The sequence below is a fragment of the Oenanthe melanoleuca genome, chromosome 4 (genome assembly GCF_029582105.1).
Source record: "Oenanthe melanoleuca isolate GR-GAL-2019-014 chromosome 4, OMel1.0, whole genome shotgun sequence".
NCBI lineage: Eukaryota > Metazoa > Chordata > Aves > Passeriformes > Muscicapidae > Oenanthe > Oenanthe melanoleuca.
In genome coordinates, this window is record NC_079337.1 from 35,147,745 (window position 1) to 35,174,683 (window position 26,939).

At 38.1% G+C, this 26,939-nt stretch overlaps 2 long non-coding RNA genes across 2 annotated transcripts; one reads left to right on the forward strand and one right to left on the reverse strand.

Annotated features, from left to right (window-relative positions):
• Positions 1-2,455: 2,455 nt before the first annotated feature.
• Positions 2,456-7,100, reverse strand: LOC130252714 (uncharacterized). The gene is made up of 2 exons (XR_008840420.1): positions 6,717-7,100; positions 2,456-4,694 (listed from the first exon to the last, which is right to left on the reverse strand). It is a non-coding gene; the product is annotated as an uncharacterized LOC130252714 (long non-coding RNA).
• On the forward strand, positions 7,079-19,964 carry LOC130252713 (uncharacterized). Its single transcript, XR_008840419.1, has 3 exons — positions 7,079-7,293; positions 14,013-14,075; positions 18,154-19,964. It is a non-coding gene; the product is annotated as an uncharacterized LOC130252713 (long non-coding RNA).
• Positions 19,965-26,939: the final 6,975 nt, after the last annotated feature.

Genomic DNA, 26,939 nt, shown 5'->3' on the forward strand with positions numbered 1-26,939 from the left:
AAAGGGGAGATGACTTTTTTTCCCCTGCTCAGATTTGCTTGTAATTTGAAACCATTACTGGTGTGTTGTCATATAATATTATACTCCTCCATTTTACAGACTCTTTACAGTTATTTCCCTGATTGTTTGCCTGGACACAGGAGATCATTAAACTATGACTTGAAAATTAGCATGCTGATCAGCAGTTTATACTATTGATCCATGGGGGTTTATCCTTTGCATATAGAAAGAAGTGTATGTTAGACTGTGCTTTTAGTTTAGTCTCTACTAAGTAATATGTCTTATGATTTCAACAGTAGAAACTTGTTCTTACGTTTTGAGTGAATAAGGTAAACCTTTGCTTGCCACTTCTTTCACAAATGGTAAATTCTCTGTGTACATTTTACCAATAGTCTGAAATCCCAAAAATGCTCTTGTGGACATAATATAATATTTCATCATCTGCCAAAATGAAAGTTTAGGCATTGTTTGAAAATTAATTGAGTGACTTGCAAAATTTTTAAGAATATTTCCAATACTTCCTTGAAGTAAAATTTTCCTTTGGATCAATAAATTAAAACATTTCATTCAGATAAACATGAAATATATTGTGTTGTTATTAACCAGTTTTTATTAATTATATAAAGCAAGATTAATTTGGCTCTAGAAGTAGAGCAATCTGTCCCTTGAAAACAGTTACACTAGTTTTGAGACTAAATAATTGTATTTGCAAAGGTGCTCAATGTTTTCCAGAATTTTTTTCTGAAGATCATGGGGACAGACTGCTAAATGTTTGTGTTTCGTTTCCTAAAACTAGCAAATTAGACCAACAAAAATATATTTCTGCAAGGAAGGTAGGAATTGAGTGCTTTTAAAGTAGATTCTATGCCCACACTAAAAGGGTATGTTTTGTAGTTGAATAAAATTTCTACAAAGTTTTCAGGAAGAAGTACCTGACATGTCTCTAGCATCCAGAATGCTGAAGAAATTTATATTTTGAGTCTGCACACCTGGTGCATCTTCCTGCCTGTAATCCTGAGCCCAGAAGATTCCGGACAACATGAATGTGCCTCTTTTCCTTCTGCGGATAATGGAAGATGGAGTGAACAAACCTTTGCAGGAGCAACTGGGAATGTGCTGACTTAATCCTTAATGAGAATGGTAAGAATGTTTTTCTTGTGCAATCTTATCATTAGACTGTCATCAGTAGTCAAGACAACAATATAATCCTGTTAGAGGTAGTCAAGATTAAGGCCTTTCTTGGTTCATTTAGATTCACTTCACTACTGATGTTTGCCCTGGAGGTTGGGTTATTTCAGTGTCTCCAGATGGCACAGTGTCTGCCAACCTGCAGAACATGCAAGCTCAAGTATGTCCTTGTGCATGGAGTTCAGCTTGACTCTCCATCATGCAAAGATGAGACCTCTGTATTATGGTTTCATGGTTCACTTTTCCAGCAGAAGGGTGGGAGCTGCTCCTTGACCACGTGTAAATGTGTCTCTGGTGAAGGTCTGCATCTGGACTCGCACTGTGGTTGATATGAAGGTATTCTACTCAGATCTAAAGAAGGTCTGAAGATGCATGCCCAAGCATTACCCACAACTGCACAATATCTCTACAAGATCTCTGTAAACCCCTAAAGTCAGATGAGAGGTGACTGCTCTCTTACTGCATTTACAATTTTCCCTCTGAGCAAGTATCTGCAGGTTTGAAAAAAGACTGAAGGCCTCATTTCTTATAATAGCCTGATCTGTTTTACCTTTTTATTTTAATCTTTAATTGTTTTTTGTGTAGTAGGAAGGAATTATAAAGACAGGTACTGACTCTGCAGATGTAGGAGCAAGAATGAATGTTTTGGAAATGGAAGACATGAGGACTGAGAGTGAAACCTGAGAAAAACTTCTGTTGCTATTCTTGCTGGCCTAGTTGTGTTTAACCAGAGGGGAAAAGAATTGATATAAGAAACAGGCAGGAACTAGCCCCAGCTGCTGTCTGTCTTTCCCATGAATACCCAAAACTCCTGAGCTTTTTGTGAAAGTCTCCCTCACATGTTTATTTTGTCCAGCCTGACTTTTTTTTTCCCCAGCAGATGTTAAAACCAACCTTTTGCTTGCAAGAAGTTTTGCTTTGATGATTCATTGTAGTCTGAAACAAATTTCCAAATCAGCTGTTAGATAAGCAAAGAGTAAAGAAGTGTTCAGAGCAAAGCAGTGTTTGGAGAATATAACTGACAGAATAATAACCTGGCTTGTAATAACCTTGTAATCCAAGGTTAGGTGCTGGTGTTTCACCTACTAAGGTAAATATTCACAGTCTCTTTCTGACTTAGGTGTCCAAACTATAGATGTATCTTTTTTTTCTCAATGAACTTTTCATCCTTTTACTGACATTAGTTCTTCTTTTTATTCAATTAACCCAGAAACAAAGCTTCTGGCAAGGCGAGTCAGCTGTTGTCTGCTGAAAAGAGACATACAAATCTTGTCACATAGCTTTTATTTCTATGGTCAGGAACCCTCAGGCCTGTTATTAAGGCAACTTAGGCTTGTGTGGAACTTTGCTGTCTCCTGCACACTCTGAAATAAGATTACATGATGGAGAAGATCAATTTACTGAGAACATTTAAGCTCAGAATATTAAGCTTTTTGTGCAATCACATCTCCTCTCTAGCTGTGTGGCAGAAAAGCTAGCCACAAGATCCTTGACAAATTAGATATTACCACATCTAACTGTGTATATTTAAGCTTATCAAACTGAATCGTTGCATTGTGACTGTGCTCTTACACAGACAAGGACTCCATTTAATAAATGCAGTGCCATTTAATAGTAATTAATCACCCAACTAAAATGTCACATTAAGGTCAAAGAGACCAGGAGACAAAAAGAAGAGAACATTAAATTCAGCTGACAAACATAGGAAAAGAGAATATAGAGCCAAAGAAAGTTCTGGGACATTGGCACTGGTAAAACATTTAATCCAAACTTCTTTACTCTCCATTCAGTTCAGAAATAATCACATTCACTTGGTTCAAAGCAAGGTCATTTTTGTAACTTTTAAATGAAATTTCCTCATTGCGTGTGCAGTGACAGCCCATTCCAAGCTTGGAATTGTTGGTGCATTTTACGGATGTTGTGTTCTCAGTATTTGCTGTTTCCTTCCTCCCTGTTTCTCTCATTTTTTCTTTGCTGTTATGACCTTCTTCATTTTTGTGGAATTTTCCTCAACATGTCCTGAATGCAAGCACCCTAGAAAATCTCAAGTTTTTGTAGTTTGAATTTCATTTTTCAATTTGATTTCATATTACTGCTGTGCAGTGCTCTAGCTTTTGTTGTGGTTCAATCATTCAACAGCAACAAGACCAAAAAGAAGTTATTCGGTTAAATAAGAGGATTGTTTGTGTTCGATGTTCCTATAAACAGAAACTCTACATAGGAAGTTCTGTTTCAGAGGAAGCATATTTGCCATCTGCAGAAGCAAATATATGTGGAGTTCCTTATAATAAATGTGAGATATTGCAGAAAAGGAAAAACTCCATCTTTCATTCTACTTCTTCACAATTGTGTTAATCAATTTCACTGTAAGTGTATGAACATATACACGTGACCCTATGTGTATATGCTTGCATTATTTCTCAGCGTCCTTCTTTTCCTTTCTTTTATAGAATACAGAAGTAAGCAATCACTATCCACTTTTAAAACAGATATTTTGAGAGGCTAAACATACTGGTTTCTGTGAATGAGGAAACTAACTTGTAAAATACAGTCAGGGATGAAAATATATTATTGTCAGTGGATGTTACAAAATTCAGACAAACGGCTTCTAAATAGACTTGTTTTTTAAAGCATCTATCATTTCTCCTTCCTGTTCCAGAGCTCTCAGTTTTATGTCCAAGGATTTTCGTATTAGCATTGTGAAAAAGAGTAATTCTTCAAAATTACTCTACATTTGGCAAGATCTGTCTTTATAACTTCTGCGTCAGTCCAAGGAATTTTGGCCTTTCCAAAGGTTAAATATTATCTTTCAAAATTGTGTAATTCTGGCTTCATCAGGAAATGTCTCCATTTTCTATAATAACCTTTTCTTTCCTTACCTTTAATGTCAAAAATTTCACATATGAATGCTCAAACTCATGATATTGAAATATTAGGCACTAATTTCTCATACTTAGATGCATGATAAATATTAACTTGGTACTGATCCTGACTCTGACACATCCGGAAAGACATTTTCATGTGTGAAGTGAAATCATAGTTTGCGGTGCTGGTTTTTATACATTGACATACATTTTTATTTTTAATGAAGGCTTTGATGGTTCAAATCTCCAGAGTTCTGGTAGTAATATCAGAATTACCTTTGCAGGTTTTGTAGATGAAAAATTACCATTCTCTTTCACTTGCCTAAGTTTGTGATGATTTCTGGAAGAATGTGGTTCACTCTATTACCAATGAGCTTCTGGGACAATCCTATAGACATGACTCCATTTCTTACACAGTCCTCCAAGAAAAGCATGTTTGACAGTATGGGTTAAAATATTATCTTGCTTATTTCATAAGCCAGTGGTTTCCAAACTGTGGTCTGCATTCCAACCTAGAGGGCTGTCCTTAGTAATGATTGGTCTGTGGCCTGCAGCAGATCCTGTGGTTAGCTGGACCTCCATTAGGAAGAAAATTTTCTGGCTAGTAGCACAGCCTCTTCCAAAATATGTGATCTGTAGATCCTGGAACACAACAGTGTTCTACATTAGACTTCCTGCATGTATGAATAAGCTGCAGAGAAAAAACGATAGGGACATGTTCTCATGAAACATGTGAATAAGTGAGAGGAATTCAAATCACCTGGACTATCTGGTCACTAGAGATTCTTGACTTTGGGTGGTCACATCTAAGATCTATTTTTACTTCTTTTGCTTTTTTTTTTAAATTAAAAATAACTAAAAAGTCCCATTTTAGAGTCAGTTCTGTCATGTGGAATTGTGTAAGACACCAACAGATATCACAGTCAGATTTTTTTTCCAAACCTAGTTTGTGCTGTGTTTGAACAAACTAACAGATGGCCACACAGCAATTGGTAGCCGGTAGTAGTAGGTGATTTGCCTTTTAAAGGCTATTTTCAGCACCTAGAGGAAAGCCAGTCATTTTTATAAGTACAATTCACATCTTATAGTAGGGTTAGTTTGGAAACTTTTAACTAAAGTAGAACATTCACCAACATTTCCAACTTTCTGTTCTGGTCCTGTTCTGTTCTCTTTTCTTCCCTTGGCATCCCTACAATGGCACTCTCCCTCTACCTGCACTTGTATCTTGCATTCATCCTTTTATACACTCTGGCTTTGGCCCTTCTCTTTTTCTTTGACTTCAGCTTTGGTTTCTGCCTTTGGTTCCCTTCTCACACTCTTCCCTGCTCTCTCTCATCTTTGCAATTCCTATAAACTTGCTGCATTTCCAAATATGCCTTCTACATGTCGTGGCTATGCAGACCATTTCTTTTACTCCATTGCCTCTCTGCCTGGAGTGCACTGAGTGGAAGGGCTTTGCTCTCATCTCTGTCCTTTCCAGAGACCTCTCTCTTGCTATCTGCTCCTTCAAAAAACTCCTTGTTCAGCTCCTTGTAGCTCTAGATTGCAACATGCTCTTCTGGCAGACTTCTTGGGGACTAACTAATTCTTGTATGTACACTCCGAGCATGTACATGAGCTTTTGTGAAGACTTTTGGTTAAATATAGGTGCACGTTGCTGTTGCTTTGGTAACCTTGTCAATGTTCACTGCTAAACAAACAAGTACGCAGAGGAGATAATATCTTTCTTTATATCTCAGGTATTTGAAACACATCTAGAAATGTTTCTTTGTGAAAAAGAGTTAGTAAGCAAAATTGCCATTATAAAATTCACATTTTTTTCCCCCCTGAAGGTTTGGCTCCAATGTATATAACACTGTTCAGTGTGTACATTTGCATTTTTTGCATAACAGTATGAGTGCACTATTGCATCTTCATTTTCCACCTGTGATTTGCTCACTATAGCTAAAGGAGAGGGAAAAAATGAACATTTTAAAAATAAATTCAGGTTTAGTTACAAAAACCTCACAAGTCTTGTGCTAATGTCTGTTAAACCTACATGCATTTGACACTCCTTTGATAGTGACATAAACCCACCACTCAGTTGCCTCACTTTGAACTACTAAGAATTTACTTGTTGCAGTGTATTTCAAGTGAGAAGTAAATGACTGTTCTAAATGCTAATTTCATCCTCACCAAGTGTTTACATGAGGCTGATTATGTCAGTGTAGTCCCATAACTAGCAAAAACTGTGGGCTCCCCTGCCCAAACTCACAGCCTCCACAGGAGCGAGGCCCAGTTTAAATGGGTTTTGTTTCATGAGCTGAACTTAATGCAGATGTAACTGTGGCACAATGAATTGGGATAAACACTTTTAAAATCCCTATGCATATAGAAACCTATGTGTAACACAGGGAAAGGAGTCTGCTGGCTTGCAAGGGGAGGTGAATATGCCCTTGACACAGTCCTCTGCTGAGCCTTAGGGGATGCTGGTGCTTTGAAAAGATTGCTCCCATGATGAGGCTCAAGGGGAGTCAAAGAAAACACTGTATATTATGTATACACATATATATGTGTAAGGCAGAATATTCTGGTCACAAAACAGAGCAAGCAGGCTGTGCTGATGAAGTCCCTTTTTTCCCAAAATACTTGCCTGCCTCCTGAGCAGTGCCACAAGGAGCTTACCTTGTTGAGGATCCCTCACCCCCTCAAGGGGACAGCATTCCCCAGCCTGTGCCTGTGCTGCTGGGTGCCTTTTATTTGTTTTCTTTCCCGGCGATACCACCCCTCTCGGGGCAGACGCTTTAGTGAGATGGATGGCACTCAGGTAACTGGCAGTTCAAGGAAGTCCTTGCCGGGCTTGTTTACACCAAGGCGTTTTAGAGCAGCCATTTAGCTTCCACCCTGTCCCACCCCGCTGACCAGCTCTAAGTGTAAAGGCCGCCAGCGGGCCTGCAGGTCGCTGATAAACTAAACCCCCATTTGGCAGGCAAGGAAGCCAGGATGATAAGGATGTTGATTTATGTTTTATCTGTCACTACATTTTCAGTAAAGTTAGGCAGCGAGCCTTAACGGAGCGAGGGCTGTTATCACCTCTCCTTAGCCCTTTAAGTGCAGCAGGCTCTTTGGTGTCTCTCGCTGGATGCCGCTCTGTTAATTGCGACGGTAAACAGGACACAGCGCTGACCATCGCCGCCGAACCACAAAACCGCCGGCTTTAGGAAAGGAGCCTGGGCCCAGGGGGAGTCACACACCAAAGAGGGTTCGTAGAAGTACTCAGCATTTCCTGGACTTGCTTCTATCATTTAAAATGTATTGCATACCTTGAAGTGAATGTAATGGCTGGCCTAATTGGAGATAACTTCACTGAAGTGGCCGTGGTTACCATTTATGTCAGCGGTGAATGTGCCCTTTAACGCTGTGCCCCTCAGGTATGGCTGTTCAGCCTAGGAAAAACCTGACAACATTCATTACCGGTGAAATAAATGTTGTGAATTATATGTATGATTAGGTACCATTTTCCCCTCATTTTGGATATGTGAGCGTTATTTTTCTGAAAGCATTGTAAGATTTTACACATTATGTTTAATGGCAAACACATTTTTAGTTTTGTGAAGCGCCACATGCTTTTTGGGGCCAGTAGAAGTGCCCACAGAGAAGAGGGCGGAAAGAGCTGGGAGAGAAATGCAAGCAGTAAAATATTGAAGTATTCTGGAAAAAACAGAACATGGAAAATCTGAAAAAATCCACCCTAAGCAATTATTGTTGCATCCTATGCAGAATGTTAAAATTAGAGATTTTTCTTTTTTCTTTGTCCCACCTTTTGATTTCTTTTCATTTTTTTTTTTTCTTTCTCTCCCTCTCCCCAAATATTTCATCTTACCTTTCAAGTCTGTCATTATACTTCTTTCTAAACAAATCTAGAAAGAGAAAAAGGAGCTGGTTCCTGCTTGAGGTCAGTGGGAACTTCGCCATTGACTTTAAATAGGTCGAGAAGCGGGCCCAACAGAGCATTTTATAGCTTCCTTTATTTATCTTAGGTTTTATTTTGAGCAATGTGTCTTTTGTATGACTGCATTATTTCCACAGCGAACACCATAATGATGGCCTCATATACATTATTATATACACAAGTACTGAACAAAGCATTATTGATAGTTATGCTCTTTTAAACAAGAGCAAAAGACAGCTATGAAAGTACAGCACAAGGATGCTTTTAGGGTGCAGATTCCATAAGCCTGTGTGCGGTGCTACTCCATACCAATCGTCAAGAAATCTGTTGATTACTGAGAAACAGGTGTTTAAAAAGAAATAATTACTGCTTCAGTCTAAGAAGCCAGGCCTGCAGCTCATTAAGTTTTGTAAATGATCAGCCCAAAGCTGATCTGTTCTCCCTGAGAGAAATGGTGGAATGAATCACTGTTCTCCAACTGGAATACAGCAGGAAGAGTACTGAACTTCTTGAGTTTACTATCTCTAGGCTAATGGGCCAAGGATAACAATACAAGGTTTGGCAGAAATCTGGCTGATAACCAGGGATATCAGCTATGGAGTGTGGTGGCCATTTGTTACACAAGATTCAGATGAATAAATGATGGAAGGGACTGTTTCTGTTTTTTGTTGATGACAGTTATGAGTTTTGGGTTCTTTGCAAAGCTGTCTCCAAGGAATCACCAAAGGGTCATCTCATGCATAGAGATAATTTATCACAATTACAAATGTAGTGTATTAAAACCACACAATTTAAATTCAAGAAAGAAATGAAGATGATTTTTCTGTAAAAGTGGCTGCTGCCATGAATTAGAACCACCAGCCTCTCTCTGTCTTGTCAAAAAGTAAGATAGACTCCCAGCTGGATAAAAGCTCCAGCTCACAGAGATCTGGCAATGAGGATGGATCAAAGGCATATTTTTCTCTCACAGTCATTATGAGAGATCCTCTGGATCAGCTGCATTTAGGACAGACTAGCCTGAGAGTGCAGCACCTTTTTCACCCAAGTGAAAAGGGACATCTGAACTGTGCATGTGTGCTGCAGGAGCCAGAAAATTTCATTGTTGTGTCCATTCCCTTCAGCTAGCTGAAGTTAAAAATCAATTTTCCTTCCAGTTAGTGTAGTTATGTTACTTGTAGGGCAGCTTTGATGCTGCTGGGTTTGTTTTCCCCAGTAAGTCACAGCAGCTGTCTGGAGAACATATAACTTATTTACTTCTGGTTGTCACGGAAAGAAATCTACTGCTAGGCAAAACAGAAGCATTTATGAAAACCCATGGGTGAGCAGAGGCCACAGAGCTTATAGCAACTGAAGTCCTGCCCTCTGAACAGAGGCACACAGACAGTGCCCTGCACGCAGGGTGAAATACCAGCTCATGGCAACATACACAGTGGGATTGGTGCTTCCACCCAGAAAACATTTCTGGGGATGGAAGAAACCTGTTGTCATTAGTTACCACAAAAATATATTGTTGGCAACCAATTGTCACTCTAGCAACCTCAAGAGAAGAAACAACTGCTTGATGAATGAGCAGCCCTGGCTGCAGCATAACAGTCCAGTGTATTTGTTGGACTGGAGCCCAGTAAGAAATTTTATCAATATTATCTATTTTTTTAATTGATACATTTCCCACAAGCCAACGTGGCTAATCTACAGTATATTTGCTTTCCCAGGTATTTGCTGAAAGCTTTCTACAAACATATCATCAGTGCTCATAATAAATTTGCCTGCATGCATAGTTTTCCAGTGGTTTTATTATTTATTTGTGGCAGAACAAGTAAATCTCTAAGGATTTCGATCTTATAAAAATATATAATGTGGAAATGCCATATGTTCTTGCAGCAGCTCTGGTGTCTGTTTTTTCAAGCTTTCCTACTATTAAACTGAATATTCATGGAAAATAGATTCAGAAAGGGTGTCAATAACACTGAAATAAACCCAGTATTTTGTTCAACTGATTATCCAGGAGCAGTTTTGGGCCACTTTCCCAATTCTTATTAAAAATAATAAAAAAAAAAGTGGGAGAAAGAAGTCCTCTCATCCATCTAGGAGTTATGTCACTTTAAAAGTTGCTATATTCCATTACACAGTCCCCCACCCACTTGTTTGCCCAAATACAGTTTGCTACTAGATGGATCTAGAGCAGCTGCCTTGCCCCAGAACAGCTGCTGGTGCTCTATATTTGCAGCTTCCTCTTGCTCTCTGATACTCCATAAAACTGTTTATATTCCCTGTAAAAGTATTTTCATTCTGTTTGCTTAGTGACCATGCACCACAAATATTCTCTTTACCACTAACAATCATGAAATGAAAATGTTTACAAAACTTTATTTAGTGCCAGTACCTAATAAAGTATAGAAATGCTCTGAAGTGAATGTGTGCATGCAATGTGTGCATGCATGTATGAATGAAGTATTTACCAAATTTTTCTGTGCAGCAGCGAGGTGCTGATGTACTTTTACTAGCACTACTCCAAGATTGCATGCATTTGGTGTCTACTGCCTGGTTTTATAACTCTTTGAAGCTTATTTATGGTCTGTGGAAGAACTGACATGTGAACTAAGCTAACTATTTTTGCAGCTTTTTTTTGAGCCTTGGCCATATCTATTCAAGATCATGTGTTTATGCCACATCAATGCAAACTTGTTGTTTTTCCTACCTCAGATCAGGTATTTGAGCTAGTTTGTCCTGCACTGCTTTGATGCCACCCACCATAAACCATCTGCACTTTTCTTGCTGCATTGCCATAACCAGATGTGTTCTGGAAGAGGAATTGTCCCACAGCTTTTATTAAGGTGACATATTTGATTCAGTATTAGGTGGGCAATTGTTTGCCTTTGAAGGAACTCTGCTCCATAAGATGGAATCACAGTGCATTCTAGTTCATCGAGTTAATTGCTGCTGCCCCAAGAGTCTGAGGGTAGACTTGTTTGCTCTTCTGTTGGGCTTGTCTTTCTCAGATGATACACAGGGTGGCTGAGCAACACTTGGTAGCTTTCATCCATTCCTCTGCTACTTTCATTTGGTATCTCGCACACAGTATGTATCTCCAATGCCAAATCCTCTTTATCAAGCTCACAAAAGCAGGCTGTGATGTGTTGCCAGCAGGAACAAAGTGCAATGGGGTAAAGTCTTGGAAGGGAAAGCTTTGCTTCTGCACAGAAATCGTTCATACCCAGCAGCAGCAGGATTTGCTCTCGAGCTGATCTGCTTTCAGTGCAGGGCAGGATTTTGGCAGAACACCACAGTACCCCATCTCTCTGAACTTCAGGAGCTGAGAAATGGACACTTTACCTATTGTTTTGGGTATTTTAAAAACATGTAGCTTGGCTTAGAATATTTATTGCTTTTCTTGTGGTCCTGAAATCTGTGACTGCTGTCAGCATAGTAGCAGTATTTCTTTTATGCCTAAGCTGTTCCCACGGTTTGTGTCTGTCACAGCGATTCTTTGTTTCAGTGCTTTTTACTAACGCACAAGTGAATAATAATATAGAGATGGATTCCATATTCTTATATGTTCTGATAATCATGAAAAGAAATTTTTTCTATTATGATTTTTTTCTGCTTAATAAATTGTTTTACACTGCAAACCAAGGACATAACTCAGAAGCCCTCAGCTGGGTGTAGTGTTTCAGTTCCTTTCCTGCCCTCATCAAGTGCAGGAACAAGTACTACATAGAGAGACTGGGAAAATTTTATTTCAAAAGTACATCTCTCTTGCCTCCTGCATTAGAAGAGTCTCACACTCCAAAAATTAGAGACCTTTACCTTTCACAGCAACTAAGGGTCAGTCTACAGAGGAACCAAAAATGTTGCTTGCCACCCCTACCATCACTGCCAGAAACACTGCCAAACCTTATTCTCTCTTAACTGGCTCTCACAACACAGTTAATATATAAACCCAGATAATAAACTATGTTCTTCCAGATGACTTTGGGTTAAAAGAGCTTGCAACAAGACAACACACAATATACTTTTTCCCCCTGGGATCTCTGTAGCTGACCTATTCTTAAAATTGAGTTTTGTGATGTGGAGATTTTTGAGCCTTCAAAACAAAATCTTTCAAGATGTCAATGAAACTTGCCTCTATATGTCTTTGTCTGATGATAAATACCTTCCATTTAAAACAGTATTTGATTTCAGTATCTCTTGACAGTGAAGAGGTTCTTTTTCTTTGGAGGATTAAAGACATCACACCTGCTCCTCTTCCTCTTTTTATAGTGCATAAAGAGATAATATGTAATACTTTTACCTGGTATTCTTCCACAACATTCATGTTACAGCAGGTACCTCTGTAATCAATTAAGATACTACAGATTGGCTTCTGTGCACTGAGGAATGGGGTTTGTGTTCCTGCAAGTCCCTCTTTGTCTTTGGGAAAGTAGCCAGAGCTACCTCATGCACCCTATATTTAGAGGAGCCTTTGTCCAAAGCAGCTCAGAATATCTGATAGTATAATATGTGTGGGAGAGGCGGTTTTATCTCTCAAGCATCCTTATCCACAGCTTCAGGAATATCAAACTTTTCCTTTAAATCTGTAGACTGCATATGTTTTGGATTAGTTTCATTTGTGTTTTTGTAGGTTTTATGAGTTTTTTTAAAATAATTTTCCTGTTTTCTGAGTAAATTATATGAAACATCTGCCCTAAATTTAATCTATCAAGCTCATAAAGGGAAAAGGCAGACGTTTTATGAGTGATATTATAAAATTTAGATAATTATCTTGTTTGTTTTAGCAGTTTCTATTTTGGTCTCTGTACAGTATTCTTCCATTAAAAGACAATTTTTATATGGTGTACTGGTCATGAAGAACAGCCAGTGATCACATAAAAAGTATATTTAGTAGTGGTCCTGTTAATCAGTAATATTCCGTGTAATTTTAACCGAACTATATTCATTGTGTAAGCATAAACCTAATCTCAAACCTGTTATATGGATCTCAAATTAAAAAAGGAAAAGTCTCTTTATAGACAGCATATAATTCCTTTAGCCTTCACTAGCTGTGCAACTTATGCAAGTTCAAGTAGGGCAATGAATGCAAGATGGACTGATGGTATCCTTTTCCTTTGCCATCTGCATCAGTTCAGTGAAGTTTTGTATCTGCCATATGTGCAAATCTTTTTAATGAAAGGTGGAAAATTATTCTGGGGAGTCATCATCATGTGCACACCCGTTCTTATCTCCTTGAATAGGCATGTGCCACTGCCTGCTGTCAAAGACAGTATCCTGTGCTAGTGCAAACCTCTGGTATGCCCTGATGTGGTTATCCTTGCTGTTCAAGTGCCTTTTTCCTTGGTTTTTTGGTGGTTTTTTTGGTGTTTTTTGTTCCAAAGAAGATAATTCCACTAAATTTGCAGGATAGAACCAAATATTAGATCAAAAAACGGATGACGAAAGTATTTTATTTAAGAGAAGATGCTGATGGATTAGCGTCATAAAAAAAAAGAGAAAAAAAAAAGAAAGAAGAAAAAAAGCCACTTCATTTCTCTTCCTTGTAGTCATCCATGAGAATACTCACCAAACAAACCTTATTGGAGGTGTGAGATCTTCCTTCTCTCAGAGCTGGATCAAAACCTTTCAAAGCTCATGCAGATTCACAACATTTTGACTGTGTTGGTGAGACCTCACCTCTTCTGGCAATTTTTGGATGACACTTGTTCCACCTCATCTTATGCCTTCTTTAAACTCTTCTAATTGAAGTATCAACTGCTATTGCTCTTCCAGTTCACATATTTTCTTTTCTTATTTCCACAATACTCTCCTCAGCCAATGCATGCTCAGCTTGCCTCCTGGGACTTCGTTGCAGCCCAGGAGCTCCAATGTGTCCAGTTAAAGTAAGATCTGTGCTGGCCTAGTGGGAAAGACTGATCCTTTCTGGCTTCAAAATTTTTTGCATGTTCTGTGAAAAATTAAAAAAAAAAGATTGAAAATGTCCCATAGAAATGCAACAAGTTTTTTTTGTGTGTTTTTGTTTTTGTTTTTTTGGTTAGCAATGTGGAACCAGTGCATCTTTCTGAGGGCTATTTATGTTGCAGAGTTGCTGAGAGGGGAAGGTAAGAGAAGCATGCATGCTATTTTTCAGTTCAGAGAGTCTGCATTTTTCTCCCCCCACTATATATCAGTGGATAGAGAATTCATTCATTTGGAATTTACTAAGTGGTGCCAGAAGGCAACAGAAAATAATAGCAGTGCTAAAGGCTTAGCTGTATGAATGATATGCAGTTTGTGCCCAGAATCTATTATAGTTTGTTGGAACCTCAGAGTTTAAGAGACAGATTTTTCAGAATTTCTGTTAATCCAGTGTCTATGCCAAAAAGGCTCTGGGGTCACAAGTTAAAATTCAAATTCTCCCTTATGGGTAGAATATGCTACAGCACGCATTCATAGTTCCTGTTCTCATACTAGTAGGGAGGAGTAACTGAGTTATACTCCCAAAATATCAGAATATTTTTCTTGTTTTCTTTTTGAGGATTCTTGATTTCCACACAGTCATCCATGACAGAGTTTTACTGAAATATTTTTCAAATTTTTCTGACCCCTCATTGCCCTAAATTCAGTGGTTTGTTAACTTCTCTTTGTTGTCTTTGGGATTATTCCCTCTCCCTGCTTGGTTAAACACAAAAAATTTTCCTTCCTGATCAGTAGTTTAAATGGAACAAGCACTACAGACCAAACAGGGAGATCTGTGACCCCATCTGGATTTCAGGCTCCCACAGGGAGCCTGTGTTTAAATTCAGGGGGAATCGAAGCTGCAGGATCCCAGGGTTCCAGTGAGAGGCAGGCAGCTCTCCAGGCTGCTGAGTGGGCAGGAGCAGGGCAGGGTGCTGGGGGCATTCTGCTTCTCTCTCATCCAGCAGGGGCAGCCTGCTGTCTTAAACCAGCCATGAGACTGGGAGCTGAGTAACAGCAACAGGAAAATGTAGCTGCACTCCCTAGGATGTGGCTACTTGCAATTTTTCTCCGTTGTAGTAATTTCTGGTAGCTGGCTTTGATATTTATCTTCTCTAGGCAAGTGTCTGTGACCAGTCATTTAAACTTTAATTTTTAACCAAGCTGTACTGCTGTGTTGGTGTGGCCTGCTTCCAAGTATCGTCAGAATTCCTGAGAAATCAGTGGGATTTCCAGTTCTTCCCAATAGAAGTCATGCTTGCCTGTAATTCTGTTCTGGGAGTAAGAGCACTGGCTGAAGTGCGTATGAGAAATAGCAAGGGGCATTTTTACCTCAGAAGCCAGGGAAGGAAAGGGAGTTTAAGTGACAGGAGACTTTGGGGCTTCTGTTTTGTCGCAGTGTGAATGGAGCCAGAGGGCAAATTCTTCCCTCCTGCTCAGTCTCATTATTCTGCCCTCTGTGTATCCCACCAGCCCACTGACATCCAGAACAGGGAAAGGAAAAACACACTTCTGGGACCTAGCAGGAGAGCTGGCTGTGTGTCCCTATTCTCCTGTATGTGTGAATCTGGTACAAGCCAAATCAAAGTGCAAAATTAAAATATTTTTTCCTTTATATGTTTTCCATAATACCATTTCTTTGAGGATTCAAAGTGCCAGAAGGGATTGCCAATGTTTCATCTGGTTAGCTTACATGCTGATTGATGACTTTGATAATATGTGTAGTTTAATGATATTTACACTGTTTGTCCAGTTAGGTATATTAAAAGAATGTTGAGAAAACAGTAGACGTGCTAAAATCCTATGGTAACAGCTCATACATTAGTGGTGTTTTGTTGTGAACAAAGTCATTTTTCAGCCAAGTCATAAAGTAGCCTAAAAACAAGTGTGGCACTGTTTGCTTCAAATGAGGCTGTTGCCATGTGACCAGCATTCATCTGACATCATTACTGACATAGCTTTCGTTAGTATGATATCTGATTAAGGCTCCCAGCCGTGGTGGAGCCAGACTAAGTAGTCTGAGTGAGGTGGCTGAGGAAAGTTAATGTGTCAGTGTTACTATTGGGTGAGAGTGTCTGCTCAGAGTTTCCTTTGGAGAATGAGGATAGAAATGGCTGACAATCTTTCTAATGGGAAGCTTCTGAAAATATTTGAAGATCTGGTAGTAATTAAAGATTCGCTGAACTCCAAAGAGAGATGTAATCAGGTCAGCAAAGCATAAAGATATCCTTTCTGTTTGAGGAAATGCAAATATGGAGAAAAAATTAAAAAAAGCAAAAAAGCTAAGAAATGAAATTAATTGCACGTGTGCAGAAACCAATTAATTAAATATCTGTGTAGCGTGTGAATATATTTCTGGCTTGCACATGTAAAAAATCAGCCTTTTTTAGGTCTAAATTTCTCTTTTATTAAAAATGTGTATATATAAGGCTTGATGTATTCCTGCTACCTTACGAAAAGATAAATTTTTACAGGGACAGTGAAAAATAATTTGCAATGTCCATCTGAGATGGGATAAATTCACCTATTTCTGCTTTGGCTGTTGAAATCCACAAAGATTACCACTGTATCTAGTAATCTGGAAAATATACTAACTAGCCTGTTGTTTTTTGAAAGCCTACAGACTAGCCTGAAAAATTATTGCAAAATTATTGTCTTTGTGATGGAATGAATGGAATGATGAAATAATTTTTTTTGGCAATTCCATTTCTTAAGTCTGTTGGTAATCTGTGCTCCAATTTTGGTTTTGAATAAGGGACTTCTATTAATATTGTTCAATTTTTCCTCTTAAAATTGAAATATGGTAGCTTATTTTCCTTGCACAGATGCCTTAATGCTTGATTATACTTGATTATATTATACTTTGAAGTACTGTGGGACTAAGACCCATCTTAGACTGGTATGGGATTCAGATCCACAACTAAGTCCTCCAGGGTGCTAGAAGCATTACCTTCTCATACCTGATGCTCAGGTGATTTGAGAACATTTACATTGCCAGGGGTGACAGGGAAGCATAAACCAAATAAGTTTTAGTGGAAAGTATGATTCCTATGCCTAGATGTTCTTGGGAAAAGGATTTATGTCAAACAGAGGAATTAAGGGTTTGACATTGGAGAGAGGTAACAATCACCAAAGAGTAGGTTACATATAATTTTAACAAGCACTTTTAGGTCATGGAAGTCTTTAATTCTGATGATAAATGACAGTATGACCTATAGCTCCTGAGCACTGACTTTGTCTGGATGACCAAAAGTCAGCAGTTCAGGAGATGTGCTACATTTGCATGGCACTTTTTCTTAAAAGCACAGTTTTTGGCACCATCAAGTGATACAGGCCATTACAAATTCAAAAAGGGAAAAAAACAAAGGATGTGGCTTCAAGTGAAATTGTTCAGATGAGTCTTATTTTTTCTTGCACCTGAAGAAAAATAAAGCCTATTTCTAAGAAATACTGAAATATTTTTGATATGGGTTACTCACCCATGCTCAGAATCCTTAATGGTCTAAATTCTGTATCATTTGGCTTGTGGCCAGCCAAAGGGAAATGCAGAGATTTCGTGGGGGATTAAATTGGTGCAATATGAACATTAATTCTCCAATAAAACCTCTGAAATGAATGGATAGACTTATACATTGAACTGCAGTTTATTTTTGCAAGAAAATGTAGTAGAGTCTGCCCTATCTTCATATAGTTTGCAAAAATCTAACAGAATTTGTTTCTGCTCAAAGGAATAATGATAAAATCACTTTGAAATTGTTAGAAAAATGCTGGCTATTAATCTACTACAGCCTTTCAAATGACTGATCACATACAATTAACCTTTTTCTTTAATTAGAAAAGGAAATAAATAGACCCATTTGACATTAGACTCAGCAACACATTACTTAGATGAAATCACACTTAAGAGTACTGCAGACTGGATCTGAGTAGCTCAGCTGATAAGGCACTGGTTTGTCATCTACAAGACAACAGTTCAAGACTTCTCTGATTTCTTAAGTCAAATTAATTTAGTTATGTCAACTATGCTGCCATAAGATGATAATCCAAGCTGCATGGATGCCAGGCATACTATTACCTTCTTTGGCTAGACTGAAACTGTGTCAGAAACACTGGGGGCAGCTAGAATTCATTGCAGGTGTGGTGAGAAAAATGGAACACATGAATTTCAAGAATTCTAAAATAACTGTCAATATATAATTGCTCATTTGATTCATTTAGTCTATTTTTTTTTATTTCCTGCAGGACTCAGTGTGAAAGATGCCAAACCCACTTGAACTCTGCTTGGACCAAGGATCTATCTATTAAGTTTACTTAAAATAACCTCAGCAATCTCACTGGAACCCTCTTCTCTGTGCAGGGCTCTAGCCTGCTTTATTTTCATGACTCAGCAGAGGAATTGGTCACTTTGTGTGTTTCTAGGTTCAACCACCATGTTGCAAACCATTCCACTGAAGTCACAGTCTCCACTGAAAAACTCTCTCTGCTAGGGTGCCTATTTCCTCTATGAATTTCCTCTGTGACAGTAAATCTTTACAGGAGAGATACGAGGATAACAGAGCCTAAATGCTTACAGAAAAAACACAAACATTCTTGGGCAAAAGTGACTCACTCAGTGAGAGATAAAGGGGCTGGAATTTTCCTAAGGAAATGTCTTATTAACTTTTGTTTTATGTCCGTATCTCTGTCAGAAAAAAGCCTGTCATTCCCTCTTACTTTTTCAATAACTTCCAATTCTGTAGAGGAAGAAAAGATGAAAATACCCTCCAGTATTGTCAAAATACATGGCTGGGTAAGGAAACAAAGTATTTCATCACTCCCACTGATTAAAAAAAAAATCAGCATGAACCTTCAGAATATCCACTTATGAAAGTACTGCTATGAGGACTCTGCAACAAATATACCCACTGTACTTCTAGTACTGTGCACAGATTTTCATCCCAAAGTAAGTCTGCTGTTTTGTGAATGTCTATAAGAGCACATTGACAGAAATCAGCATAAAAGAAGAATAAAATAATTCTGATACTGGAATGAACTGCCCAAATTTATGTAACATTGCAGAAACCTAGAAAAACTGATACCATTCAGTAATCTTAAATCTGAAACTAGGGGTGCTAAACTAACATCCCTCTCTTTTTTAATGCAAAGAGAAGGTATTTGGGCTTGTTGAAAAAGATTAGGATATCAGAGAGAAAAAGGGAGGTGCAAATAAAAGTTTGGAAGTAGTGTTGACTGTAGAGATCCTATCAGTTTCATGTACTTCAAGCAAGGCAACTGATAGCTCAGCTTGAAGATAACTCCTGAAAGTGTGCCACTTTCATGCTATTTCCGAGAGACCTGGTTTGCTGTGGAGCTATGTAATTGAATTTATTTTTCACTGCTAATAAATATGCTTTACATTAGTCTTCTTGTGCAACTTTTACATCCATATCTCAATTACAGGATTTACTGAGTTGGTAGCATATCTTCAGTTTTTGCAACAGCCACAGTGATGATCAAATTTCTCAGGAATGATTGTCCACAATCCTTCAGAGCTTGTAAAACTTTTACATTTATCATAGAGCAAATAATCTGGTAAGCAGCCAAGCCTTCATTTTCCATCAAAGAATGCTAGAAAGAATCCAATTCCTGGAATCTGATGCAAATGTGTTTTCCGTGAACTGCTGTGTATCCATGCACAATTTAGAAGACAACATTAGAAAAGTTATTTAATGAATAAAATATTGTTGTTTCTCCCCCTCCCTCTACTAGAATTCTACATATCAAGTTTTCCAAGACACATATGCTCTTTTTAATGACTTGAAATACTTTCCTAATGATTAAATTCTGCTTAGCTCTAGTAGACTCTTCCAGAACTTTTATAAGCCAACATAATGTATGCATCTGATGGTAGGCTATAAACATTCATTTTTAGGTCACTAAAAGTAAAGCTTGGAAAACTGAGCTGTCCATAACCAACTTTGTTTAACAGCTTGTGATATAATCATTCCTAAAATTATATCTTGTGACTCAATAAAGACATTTGGCAGTATGTAAGTGCTGTCCAGCTGTCCAAGGTGTCCAGCTACTTGGGATTGTGATGTCTAAATTTTTCAGTTGCATTTCCACAATACTTCTGAGTCACGGAGCGTATTTTTTGCCTTGAAGTTCACTAGGCTGCTTGACCTCAAGATGGAACTTCTTGAAGATTTGAAAAGTGGAAATCAGTTATAAAATGTGAAAGTATTGTTTTCATGCTGGTAGGGAATTTTGATTTCTTTGCTTTTCAATAACTTCCAGACACAAAAAATGAGGTAATTCTTTTTATTGTGAAGCAGAAGGCAACTGTCTGGAACTTTCCATCTCAGAAGCTTCAGGAAATACATGCAGATGACTGGATAAAGACCAGCTTGGCCAAAGACAAACAATGATGTGGACAAGGTAGCATCCCCAGTGCAACTTCTGCAGTGAGGCAATCCAATTCATTTTCTCAATCACACAATTGTTCATTAGCATGTGAAGTTATCAGCTCTGCTGCATGTGGAACATGGAATATGGTGCTGTCCCTGTCAGCATCTTCTGTGCTTTTTGGTGTCTCACTTCAAAGTTAGTACTGAGAAGTTGGGTGCTGCTGCAAAATTAGGTATCTACTCTTCATACACTGACTGGCAGAGGTTCAACCTTCCTAAGTCATCTTCCCACAGCTGCTGACAAGGAACAATTTGTATGTTGTGTGAAACTCTCATTCCTGCTCATCCACAAGCTTATTTAACAAGCTGAAGCATTTACTATAAAATCACCTTATTAATTATATAGTTTCCCAATGTCCTCATGTCAAGAGGACATGACACAGAGCAGTGAAGCATGATCTCTTAGAATTGAGATCATTGGGCTCTGTGTCATCTTCCTTCCTTCCCAAAACAATTTACATATTCATCTCTGTAGAGATTAGAATCTTTCAGGACTTCATGAGACAAGGATGGCACAGGAACTGTGCATTTATTTTGTGGTTTGAGAAGCCAACTTTGCCCAGGTTCCCTGCCTTTTCTGTTTAGCATACTAGCATATATCTTACCTCTGATGTCCATTAAGGCAGCTTTTCCAAAAGCCTAGTGTGTGCCCTTCACCAGCTCTTCCTTTCAGAAACTCCTGCATGTATGCCAAGAATCCCGTGGATCAATGCTTCCATCTTTTACAGGAGTAGGATGTTCATCTCCCCCATTTTTTTATTCTGGTGGCCAAGTTGCTAGTTCTTCTGACATCTTGACTCTGGATCCCTTTACTTATAAAATTTTTCCTGTTTTCCATTGAGTCTTCCTGCTCTGTTCTCTGGGTTCTTGCCTTTTTTTCATGCTTCCAAATCCACTTTTTCATTGCTTCCTCTTTACCCCACATCCGCTGTTGCTTTGTTGCCTGCTGTTTCTGTCTTCCTGTATTGAAGCTTTTGTTTCTTCCCACCGGCTGCTCTGGAAAGATCCTTTTAAATTTTCAGTAGACTCTCAGCCATTATCTGCACACACATAAGATTAATTTGCTGCCTTTGAGCTATGCAGGCAGCAGAAAGTAGTAATAGTAGAATTAAACAGTCTGGAGAGCCTGACTGTCCCCCAAGCAAGGTTTTTCTTGTGTTTAAATTGCATGAAAATCAAAGCATCTCTGTCTATGGGTTTCTGGAACACTTTGGCACTTATCAGCTGAACCACTCCCTGACTGTCATCTTATAAAAAGAGCAACTGGGGCTGGTGTTGGATTTTGCTTTACCATGCCACTCAGAAGTTAATGGCATGATTAGGGAGAGATAAAAAAAAAAATTAACTGCTATGGATGTTTTGTGGAAGTTTCTTGAATGCTGTATAATTTTCTTGTACGAGCAGTGGAGACTTTTCTGTGCAGTTCTGTGCAGACTTTTACTGATACATACAGACTCCATTAAAATACACAGTTTCTTAAACTCGAAATCAGAATGGTTCATAGTCACTTACTGATATTTCAAAGTTCTTTGTTTAAATTTGGTACTTTGAACCCCCAAAGGAAAGAACCACGCAAATAAAGGCTTAAAAAAACCCAGCAACAAAGCCCAAAGAGAAAATCTGAAATTAACGTTTTGCTTTCGATATTACTACTTGCAGTTCTATGGAATATCTTGGCATTGTAATATGATTTTCCCATATTTCAGATGACACCATGAATAAAGAGTTCTGCACAAATCATCTCAATCTCTACTTCATTATACAGCTGCTTAAATCCAGCTGACACCTTGAATCTCAAAGCCAAATAAAGTAGATCTGGAAAATATTCAGAGAGGGAGGACAGGATTGTATCAGAGCAAAGAAAGGCTTGCTTTGAAAAAAAAAGTATTTTGGGAGAGGAATAGACTGGGGGAGGTAGAACATAAAAGAGACCAATAAACTTGAGATTAGCATGGAGAAGTTAAAAAGACATTAATTGTTTATCATTTCTCTGAGTATTGCAACTAAGGATCACCAATGCAAACAGAGAAGAAGTTCTTAGTGCAGATGGGTAGATCAGCTGAGAACTTTTGCCAAAGAATGTAACAAATGTTGAAAAAGTTTGTGGTTTGTGGAGAAGTTTGACATATTCATGAAACAACTATTTGGTGTGACTATAGACACAGAAATAATTCCATAGCTAACCTTTAAATAAAAAAAAAAATAATAAAAAAAAAAAAGCAGATTCTGAATTTATCTTAATTTTCAGAAGATTTTAAGGTGTTCCACACTTGGAGACCAGGAGTCCCATAGGGATTATAATTAGCTTACATAATACTATTTTCTTATAAGTGCTCACTTTACAGAATCGTCTGACAGGTGATTTTTACTTGCTCATATACCATATATCTACTTACCAATTAAAAAATATTGTATTGCAAATATGGTAATGTGGAAGCTGAAGGCAGGAAAAAAAGGGGAACAAGAGCACTACACTTTGTATGGATTTATTATCATGCTTGAATTGATACTTCAAAAGACCTTGTTTTCTACTGACTGTCCTTTCCTGGCTGTTATATTTTAACAGCTTGGTTAAAATTCTCCACTTTATTGGCTCTTTTGAATGCCAGATATTTAACATCCATTGCCAAAGTCATGTATTTGAGAACTTTTTGAATAGAAGCAAAAATGTGACCATGCCTAAGAAATGCAGAATACTGCTTGTGAGTACTGCTTGAGCCCAAGTTAAGAAATCTACAAATGCAACTGCTGGGAGGGTGTTTCCTGTTCTAGTTCTCAAGACAGATTTGGCAAGACACAACAGGGGGACTCTGGTAAGGAAAATAGATTGCAGGCTTTTAATCTCTGCAAGCTCTCGAAGAACTCAATCACTCAAAAAAATTGACCCTAGAATTTAGTGTGTACTTATTATCTGCTCTGTTCAATTTTGTTTTAATGAGTCCTGTTAGATAACATGAAGTCTGGTAGCAATGTAGGATTTCTTTTGAAGCAAGTTTAATTTTCATCTTGATCTTTTACATTTTGCCTGATCTTGGCTCTAGAGCATTTAGCCAAAATCTTTTTTTTTTCTGTGTCCACTTTCTTAACAGTTTTTTTTAAGATATGGAGAAAATTGAGAAGAAAGCTATTGAAAAAAACCCAAACCAAAACACCAGCATAATACAGAAAGGTATGCTGGGATCAAGAGAGATACCTTTTGTAACCTAACAAATTTAATATTCATATAGATAACAAACACAGCTGTACTAATTTTTGCTTTACCAAAAGGGGTGTATCTATAGGCTTTTAACTGATTAGCCACTCTTAATTTTGTTTTTTAATGACAAGCTAACACAGAGCAAAAAACCAAACGAGCTCAAGACAGCTTTACTTCTTGTAATGCTTTTCCTTACACCTGGGAAGAAAAAAAACCCCCAAAACCAAACAAAACACAAACAAACAAACAAAAAAATACAACAAAAAGGCTATGTTTGTCCTTTTCTCCCTTGCAACCTATTTTGAATTTGGGCCAATATGGGCTTGGAATTTGGAAGTTTTGTTAACTGTAGACCCCATTAATCTGTCCTGTGTAATTTGTCTCAATCCTGAGTCACATCTGTGTGTAGATTAGGAAAATGGAGCTGGCAGAAATTTAGGTCAAGGGATGGCAAAAAGCACTGGTAATTGTCTCTGGTGGTCACGAACAACACTGAGAAGAAAGTTGCAGTGACAAGGCCAGCAGCCCTCACGGGGTGAACAAAGTCTCAAAATGCCTGTGAGTTTTGGGAGGCAAAGGTCATAGGAACAATATTGGGCCACTCCAAGCCTATGTCATAAACTGTCAATAAAGAGCTCTTGTGCAGGGCAGGCCTCATGTTTTCTCTGCCTATGTTTGTTTTTCCCCAGCACCCCATCAATTCACAGCGCAGGGTTAATAAAAATCCACACAAGTCTCAAGGTGTTTCCTTTAAACTTCTTTGGAGGTTGTGTGCATAGACAATAACACACATCTGACTTCATGCTCAGACCTCTAGTGGTCCATGCTCTTTTTGCAGGGCTTTTTAGCACACATTGCACATATCTGGCATGATTAACCTGCAGGGCTGCGTTTTTTAATGAAGTTTATCTGGGCCAAAATTTTGCATGTAACATAAATTGTAGGAATCTGTCACAAGAGTTAGACCTGAATCATACTGGCCACACTGCCAGCATATCTAATCAAATTTATCACTGCATGACACAGACTCAACCCCAGGTCTGGTTAAAGAGGAGATGGAGCTCTTCTGTCTGATCTTCCTGGACCTCAATTCATTTTTATTCAACTTTTTAAAAGGATATCTATGACCTATAATCTCATTTTGTCTTCTTAAACATCTTCTGGCTGTCTTCAGATTCCACAACATTTCACAAAATTATGTTTGGGTTGAAAATTCATATTAATAGCAAGGCTGAAAGAAGAAAAGACTAATACCTTGGAATCACAGCAGCTATTTATCAAGTTTAATTGCCATCAGGTCTACTTAAAAGATAGCTGATTTACTTACACTGCATTGCACAGTGAAGGAGTGTTATATGGAAAATACCAGAAAGAGACAATTATTTTAGCAGGTGCACATTGATTTGTGGTTGAGCTAATTTCCAACAGAGTGAGATAAGTTCCCATCTTTTGTTTGCTTTTTTTTTTTTTTCCACAACTATCTGGAAAAAGATACTCTTTTACAGGTCAGTTCTACCAAGGATTTCTGTGACCATGAAAAAAAATCTGTACATAAATGACAGAAAGCCAGATTGACACTGTTCAAATGTGGCTTGATTTTGCTACCCACTACATTAAGATACAGATAGAGCAACTGAAAATTATTTGATCAGTTGTCTGTCATCTCCAAAGGCTCTGTGAAGTTTTATCTCCAGTTCTAGTAATTTAAAAGGTCAAATGATTATTTTAAAGAAAAAGCAGCTAAAGCAGAGTGTCAGGAAGTGAGATAAAGAAAATCCTTTTATGTTTGAAAATACAGCCTTATCTTAAAGTTCACTTTTCATGTAAAAATAAGGCCAACTCTGAAAAGAAAAAACAATATTTTATTTTGTAAGGGAAGCAAATACAATTGGTGCATTTTTTCAGTAGAATAAAAGCATGTTTTTTCTACAATTTTCAGTTCTGCACCTATCATAACAACTATATATACCTAGCTATTTTTTTTATTTAGTTGTTTTTCCCTACAAATAGTCTTACATTTGTGTGATGAAAATGTTGTTAATGAAAGAGAATTAGACTTGAAGTTCCAGAATAGACTTCACTACAGACAAACCATTTCATCACAGGATTCAGAAATTATCCTGGAGAAGGGGAAGATTTAATAAATCAGAACTAATAAGATCATGACTGAGAAAATTATCCAGACTTCTTTTTGAATAAGAGTATCCATTTCTCACAATTGATCACAACATACTTTACTGGAAAATATTTTCCCTTTTTAGGTTTTAACTTTATTACAACCTGATCTTAAGAAGTTAACACTAGGCCACAAACCTAAGCATCACAGTTTATTACTGATGTTTCTGAAAAAAGCAGAAAAATTATGAGATAACATTAATATCATGGTAGTGAAATATCAGAATGAAAACAGCCTATTGAACATAATCCCAAATCTCACATCCTGACTAATCAGGAATTACCAAAGTAGCACATTGACTGAAAAAGCCAATGAAACACTTTGATACTTTCATGGTTTGGAATTTATCATAAATTTGAAATGCACACGTGGCCAACAGAAAAGTTAAACATGTTTGCAAATTTTTTATCTAGGTTTATTGTAATTTAGCTGTCTTAAAGCAATGTAGTTTATTATATAAAAAATCTTATATATTTAATTCAGGGTATTTATTGGCTGCAGAGCTGGTTTTAGATGTTTCTGTGTACTAATTGCTGAAACCTCTTTACCTCATTACGCTCTTAGTTTCACAGAAACTGTGAAACTAAGAGCATAAGGAGGTGAAGAAAGAATTCTGCAGAAGAGGAATTGGGGTCCTGGCAGAGTGACCAGAAGTGTGACATTTAGGAGAGGAAAAGGTATTTCTGTTAACCTCCTGCATGCTTTAAAAAGCTTGAAGACATCCACCTAGGCTGCTTAACAGAAGTCTGCCTTTAGGATAAAAAATACATTAATAATTATAAGCCAATTGACATGCAAACAGAATCCTTAAAAACACCTTGCTAGATGAAGACTGAGTCATCAGTAGGACTCATCTCTGATTTATTGCAAAACAGCATGGTACCTTGCTTTTTAATGTATATCCTCATGGGAAAGCAAGGTGGTTCTTGGAATTTTAAAGTCTATTCTAACAGCCCTTGCAGCACTGCAGACTGGGGAGAGCAGCTGGACAGCTGCCCAGTGGAAGAGGGTGTGGGGTGCTGGTTAACAGCTCTGGCTAACACTGGTCAACATGAGCCAGTGTGTGCCACTGGTGGGGCCACACCTCGAGTCCTGTGCCCAGGTCTGGGCCCCTCACTGCACAGCAGACATTGAGGGGCTGGAGTGAATCCAGAGAAGGGCAGGGAAGCTGGGGAAGGGTCTTATGAGGAGCAGCTGAGGGAGCTGGGGG